Raw genomic sequence first — 7,243 nt, 5'->3', positions numbered from 1 at the left:
TTGTATTAGAGATACATTTTACAGTATTAAATAAATGAAATGAAATGAACTGACTTAAATTTAAACTACTCTTTAAAAATTGGCATAGCAAATAGCCCTATAGTAATGGTTTCAAGCTCCCATTTACAAAATATTATGTAAACCCTGATTACAAACAGGAAAAAGCCAACGGCTTTTTCTTCTTTGAAATAGTAAGAGACGAATATCAAAGAATCAGCCAGCTAAGGTTAGGTTATTATGTAAACCCTGATTACAAACAGGAAAAAGCCAACGGCTTTTTCTTCTTTGAAATAGTAAGAGACGAATATCAAAGAATCAGGCAGCTAACTAAGTCCAATATATGCAATGGTTTGTTCTTCTAATGATCGTCTTTTAATATAACAACCTACGATTATGACGTCATTCATCAATCTAGTACATGAAAAATGCAGTTTTTCGTAAAAAATGTATTCTATTATAAAAATTATTTTTTTTATTATAAAAGGCACTAAAATGAGCCATTAAACAGTTCTCTATAATGTTCCACTGCCCTGCTATCTGAGTAGAACAGACGGAAAAAAAGGTGCCGTTCATTCAGATATCATAGTTCAAGCAACTTATCTTGTTTTTCAAGCCAATAGGTTTTCCTCGTTATTCAGGCCAAGGGACGGTAAGTTTCCTATAAAGGGGTTCAGAACAAGGCGGTTCTAATAGTGCGCATCCTGTTTTGATCTGACACTATTTTCAGAAGTTATTTTTAAGTATTGGACATAATCGTCTCTTACTAGGTTGCTAGCTGTTGTTGCAAACCGGATTCTACTAAGTTTATTTCCTTCTTGTGCTGATGTGGCCTATAGCTTCTGACTACGAAAAAGATTTACTCTTTTCTTCATTTTTTTCATTCAAGGAATGAAACGTTAATGTAATTTTGAAAACATTTCATAAGACTCCCTTTTCTTCCACTCTGTGTGGAACACTCGCAGCTATGCGCAGGCACACTCACCTCCTTCCACAGTACCAAGCGTGGTACATTTCCACCAGGCATGGTATACCACATGTTGTACACTATTTTTTAAGTTGGGTATACCCTTACTTCACGGTTTAACCTTGGAATAAGATTGAACTTAGCAGAACTTGTCATGGTTTTGTACCTTCTTCTATAATTTTTTATTAAAAACGGGCAACAATTAATTTAAAAAACTAAGTTTTTCTGAGGGAAGTAAAGACCGAATGTGAAACTTAAAACGAACATAAACTATTACTTCATAGCCTATCTAATATAGGCCTGTATCGTAAAACTAGTGCAAATAAACCAACTGGTAAAATTTCCCTATGTTTGTAGGATTATAGAAAACTAGAGCTTTACTGAAAACACATAAGCCTAGTATAGAAAACAAGAATATTGATTCAGGAGTCAAAAGTGAGTACATAACCTTACAACAACAAACTAATCCATAACGCTTTTCATAGTCTTGCACAAGCTGTGATATCAGTAACTTTTTGTATACAATTGAAATTACCTTAAATCTTATAAAAATAAATATAAAAGGAATAAAAACGAATATTATCTTCAAAAGTGCAAATTCCTTAAACAACATAATAAGATAATGGATTGATTTATCAGATAACATCTTGGTCTCACCAAGTATTACTCGAAATAAAGAACAAATAAACCATAATATGAACTCTGGAGTTCCTATTGTTTCTCTCTATACAACGAAGAATTTTAAGCTATGATACAAATTCAAAATCAAGTCTGTAGTCCTAATACCATCTAGATTAATTCACTTCGAACTTGTCTACAAATAATCACAGAGTATGATTGTATAATAAAGCATGATTGACTGTCTAAAACGACAGTCAATCATTGGACTGAACTCATTGTGCAGAAGTGATGCCAAATTAAACGAAAAAAAGAAACAATCCTAAAATGCTTTATTCTTATGCTGTTAAAAGTGTCCTTAAATGGTTTACTTTTACTGTACCAAAGCTTCTATATTGTTTTGTATTTTCGGTAAAGCGCAAGTTTTATATAATCTTGCAAACGTAGGGAAATATCACCAGTGGGTTTGTTTTACTAGTTTATACGATATATATTAGATAGGCCGCGAAGTAATAACTTTAATAATAACTTGGGCAGGGGGCGCCCGCCCCCCACCCCTGACTTAATGATGCTGTCTTATTTGTATATTTTTGTTCTGAAATGTCTATTATATAGCATTAAAAGTGTCAATTAGACGAGGTTTGCCCCCCCCCCTGGAATTCAGCTTATGGGGGCCCATGCGTTTTTTCCTTTCATAGGTACAAACCATTTATGCCAAATTATACTATAGGATGTAACACAGGCAGGTACGCCGAGGAGAGGCCTTGGGGCCACCCCTAAATAATCAGTTTATTTTTATTATTTGGCCTAACCCCCAAAAAACAACCTTTCTTATCAGGGCCGTATCCAGGATTATTGTTCGGGGGGGGGTTACCCGATTTTTCCCGTGGACTTTGTCTAACATCCTCGAGCAACATCACGTTAGCTCGAGACCGTTAGTCTACTCCTTGCAAGCGAGGACGCATCCACTAGGCATATTCTCGTGTCTTTAAGGGGTGTTTTTTTTTTTTAGTAACGCAAAAACAAGACAATTATTTACTGACAGTTAAATACTACAAGCTAATTTTTTTGCTTCTTTTGGAGACAGCAAAAACAGTTAACGCAAAAAGAAGCCAAATAGTAGAAGTAGTCTATATATTTTGTAGTTTGTTTTTTTTTTTGCTAAAAGTAAGGGCGAATATCTATAAAACGGAGTCCAGGCAACGATTTTTCTTCCCTGCAAAAATGTCGATGACCTTGTCAGGGCAGATGTCAACGTCCCTATGGACTACAAGGAGGGCTAAGCCACTCAATCGTTCTTCTCCTGTTGAATTTCTCAGCCAGGTTTTGAGTCTTCTGAGCGTTGATAAACTTCTTTCCGGAGTAGCAGTGCTAACAGGTAACGTCGCAAGAACGGCCAGAAGAAGAAAAGCATTTGGAAAAAAGGTGGCGTCGCATGACTGAAGCGAAGACACAGCACAAATAGACCTCTCTGATACCGGAGCATTCTCCCACTTGATGCGCCATAGCTCAATTTCTTGCTTCAGACAGTCTGGATCGGGAAGAATATCGCCATACAATTCAACCAATGACTCCAGGTTTAATGCCTTCAGATCGACAGAAACAATTTTTGCAGGAGAAAAGACGCTGAGATTTGACAGTAGTTTGTGGTGAAGCACAAATCGTTGTTTCAGTTCGGAAGTGAAGTGGTCCAGGAAAGGAATAAAGAGCGAGGTTCTATAGTGGTTGAGAACGTCTGGATCGTCTGCATGCATATTTCGGCTACCTCTCGTCCTTGGATGAGTCATCTCCAGTCCTAAGTCGCTGGCAAAACGCTGAGCTTCGTCGAAAATAGACGTGAAAGCAGTAGCAGCATTTCCTCGCATTTCCTTTGTTTTTGAACGGACAGTTTCCACGTGTCTGCATGCAGCTGCCAAATCACAGTCAACTGACTGAAGAGTCTTGCACAGTGTAAGCGTAAGGGAGAAATGCTCTTTGACCCCATGGAGACACACAACAAATCGCGACTGGTTCATCGTGTCCAGCAACTGCACCGCTTTTGCAGAAGTTTCTGCATTTCCGTTCTCTTCAAGAGCTTCCAAGGATTGCAGGATTGGTCGGTATAGCTCAAGAAAACGCACGACGGATTTGTGGCGCTCCACCCATCTTGTTTCTCAGAGTCCAGTTAAAGTATGTTTCCTCGAATCCGGTAGTATTCCGTTTAGGTTCTTTATTAAAATCTGTTTCCTGGGTGGGGAAGTATGGTAAAAACTGCAGATTTGCGACAAGACAACGAAGAAACGCTTTAACTCCAGAATAGAGCATACAGAAGAGATGACCAAATTGAGACTGTGCGCACTACAATGGACGTAAAGTGCCTTCGGACACTTTTCACGTATAACAGCCTGGACAGATGCCCTCTCATCGCTGCTGCACCGTCATATCCCTGACCAACCATCTTGTTCAGATTAAGACCAAGGCTTTCGAGAAATCGTAGGATTGATGAAGCCAGACCTTGCGCAGTTAAATCAGAAACTGGGGTAAAACCAAGGAAGTGCTAATGCAGGTTCCCTTTGAAAGTGTAGCGAACGCAAACAGACAGCTACTCGGTATTCGAAACATCCGCCGTTTCATCGCCAAGCACCGAAAAGCATGGACTTTCGTTTACTCTTTTCACAATAGACTGCTGAAGAAGCTCCCCGGATGCAGCGATAATACCATTTCTTTTTTGGTTCTTCAGAACATCATTGTGAGAAGGTTCTGGATCCAAGACCAAAATGGGACCGGAGTCGCTGGTACCACAAAGGGCAAGCTGTTACCGCCCACAAAGTATCACCGTCTCAACAATTGGTCGCAACTTCTTGCGATTTTCTTGAACCTGCGCTTTCCTCGCCGCGTCTAGTTGGTGCACGATATTTTCCTGCCTTTTCTCCGAGACAGAAATGAAGTTTTCAGCCAATACGATGCAGTTTCTATGAAACTCTGCTTGTTGGTGAGCTGTGAAGCACTCTATCGCATCCTTCCAGTTCCTGAATGGTTTTGTGACAAGATTCCCCAGGCGCTGGTGGCTGCCTTTGCCAGCTGTCTCTGACGAGAAGAGAACGCAAAATCTTCAAAAAGCAGCGTCCTCAGACGGAGAGTAGGACAACCAACTGAAACGAGCGATCCAAGTTAACTGAAACTTCAGCTTCCGTTTTTCGGATACTGGAAAAATGTAGGAGATATCTGGAGTCCAAGGGCTCTTCAGCAAACGAAGTTTAGAATTTGCATCGAGACTGGATGATTTGTTGACAAAGCGACTGATGTCATTTGCAAACAACGACAGAGACTGGGTTGGTGCAGGTACGTGTTGCGTCGTGGTTGGTTCCAGTGTGCGTGATTCAGAAGCTTCAACGATGGCTCCAGTGCCCTTAAGATCCACAGGTGTAGATGAATGCTCCCCAGACGTCCCGCTAACGCCACTGTCAGAAAAATACCTGTTCCGCTTGGGCGCGAAAAACGACGTAATGTCACACTTCCTCTACATGTTGAAAATTGCTCTTCTCTTATCCAAGTCCGAAATTGAACTGAACTGAACTGACAATCTTGCACTCTCTTATAACATTTCCTCGAGCCCCATTAATCCTAATTTACTATGCAAGGTCAGACCTAATTTATCAAATTTAAATCCTAATTTACCTCGAGCCCCCATTAACCCTAATTTACTATGCAAGGTCTGACCTTGCATAATAAGGCGAACATGGGGTTTCCTAATTGCGTAAGCTGATCACAACCGTTTACCCACAAAATTGAATAGGATTTTTGTATGCCACAAAATCCAATAGGATAATAGCGCATATTAACCCTAATTTACTATGCAAGGTCAGGGGAACATGGGGTTACCTACGGTTACCTAATTGCGTAAGCTGATGAGAACCGTTTACCCACAAAATGCAATAGGATTTATGTGTGGGACCATATCTTGTTCTGGTAAGGTTTTGTCTTTACAGGCATTTTTTCGACTAATTTTCGACTCGGTCAAAATTTGGGGGGGGTTTCAAACCGGATAGCCCCCCCCCCCTGGATACGGCCTTGCTTCTTATGTACCTGTCTTAATCTCCAATCTCAAAGTTGAGAGTCCTGTTGACCCCTTAATTTACCTATATGGATAAAATGTATGTGTCTGTCACTGGGGTGGTCTAGCCTATTCTAATGCATGCTGTTGGTTAGCACTCTTGAGTAAATAAATACTAATTGGACAAAATATTTTTTTTAGATTCATGAAACTTGAGGCTTGAAAAGTGATCCAGTCTCCCAAGCATTAAGAATAGGAATACTTAAAGTTTTGTCGTCATTTAGAATGAACATTCACTTGCTATCTGGGAAAAATTGTTTTAGTCAAACAGAGCGTGTTAACGAACTGCTAATGCGTGTTAACGAACTGGAATGATCTGGGCTAATAGTAACCGAAACTCTAAAATAGAAGTTTTTATAACAATATACACATTAAAGAATCTGCTTTTTATAATGATTTCAAATAGACAAAATTCATCAGGTTTACAGTTACGCATCAAAAGCCCAAGAAAATTTGCCTGATTTTCAAAAAGGTGGATACACCCCCAAAAGAGCAATAGATCTTAATGAAAACTACGCGCTCAAATTCAGTACATTAGAAAATCCTCGAGCTCCCATCTATAGAAATGTAGAATTTTTTATTTTCTCGAGAAGGAAGATCACGGATGTGTCTTTATTTGTTTGTTGTTGTTTTTACCCTAGGGGCTATGGTATCAAACCAGTGGTCCTGGAAATTCAGGAAAATGCTCATTAAAGGAAATAAAAATTTCTAGAGTTGTTTCTAACTAAACAATAAGATTTTCATAAAGTGTCGTTTTCTGCTATTCGAGATAGCCACTTGATTTAAAATTACTGAACAATTATATATTGAGCTTCCCAGTCTCAAAGGCAGTTTGCCGCACAGCGGCAGATTCGTTCCTAAAGAGTCAAGTAATCCATATGAAACAAACGGTTAATATAGACAGTTATTTTAAAGCTTCATTCAACCAAGTTGATTCGCTTGATGTTCGATAAATTCATGTACAGTAGTAGAGAGGGAGGTGCTACTCGTGACATGACCACGTGGTTTATGGTTTTCTCAGTGAGAATGAAAAAACAGGAATTTTCTCACTTGAAAAAACAGGAATTTTCTCACTTTTATGGATTTTTTATTGGATGGTTATGTGTGTTTGTCAATTTATTTTATGTTTTTAATGGATGTCAACAGCAATTTATGTCTGTTTTATGGTTTTAGTCAGTGAGAATGAAAAAACAGGAACTTTCTCACATTTATGGATGTTAACAGCAATTTATGTCTGTTTTATGGTTTTTGTCAGTGAGAATGAAAAAACAGGAACTTTCTCACTTTGATGGATGTTTTCTTGGACGATTATGGGTGTTGGTTTTTGTCAGTGAGAATGGAAAAACAGGAACTTTCTCACATTTATGGATGTCAACAGCAATTTATGTCTGTTTTAGGGTTTTTGTCAGTGAGAATGTACATGCTCGACGCGAATGTTATGAGTTTCCAGGAAACAGTTAGATCACGTGTTTCCTTCTCAGCCAATCAGCGAGTCGGTTACATCCCCCTTCTCAGCCAATCAGAGGGCTGGTTTCTTTGATCTTTAGGCTAACCTAACCTGAGAAATT

Source organism: Artemia sp. Qi Xiang Cuo, chromosome 11 (assembly GCF_049724085.1).
Source record: "Artemia sp. Qi Xiang Cuo chromosome 11, ASM4972408v1, whole genome shotgun sequence".
NCBI lineage: Eukaryota > Metazoa > Arthropoda > Branchiopoda > Anostraca > Artemiidae > Artemia > Artemia sp. Qi Xiang Cuo.
Note: the sequence above shows the minus strand (reverse complement) of the source record.